This window comes from Chrysochloris asiatica, unplaced genomic scaffold (genome assembly GCF_000296735.1).
Source record: "Chrysochloris asiatica unplaced genomic scaffold, ChrAsi1.0 scaffold00085, whole genome shotgun sequence".
NCBI lineage: Eukaryota > Metazoa > Chordata > Mammalia > Afrosoricida > Chrysochloridae > Chrysochloris > Chrysochloris asiatica.
Window position 1 is genome coordinate 13,166,541 of NW_006408603.1, and position 251 is coordinate 13,166,791.

Genomic DNA, 251 nt, shown 5'->3' on the forward strand with positions numbered 1-251 from the left:
CAAAAAGCAAACAACCAATACTAGATCAGCAATTTAAGTGATTTGATACCTGATGTCTTTTCATTATTATAAAAAAATTAACAAATTAAAATGTGTGTATGCCACTGATTATTAATGGTAATGATAGGAATTTTATAGACTATTCTGTGCAATTTGATATTGACATAGGTAATCATATCTCAGTTCTCATTCCCTCTACATCTTTTTCTTTTCTTATACATATTCTCGATGAAATAACATGGTGCAAATCA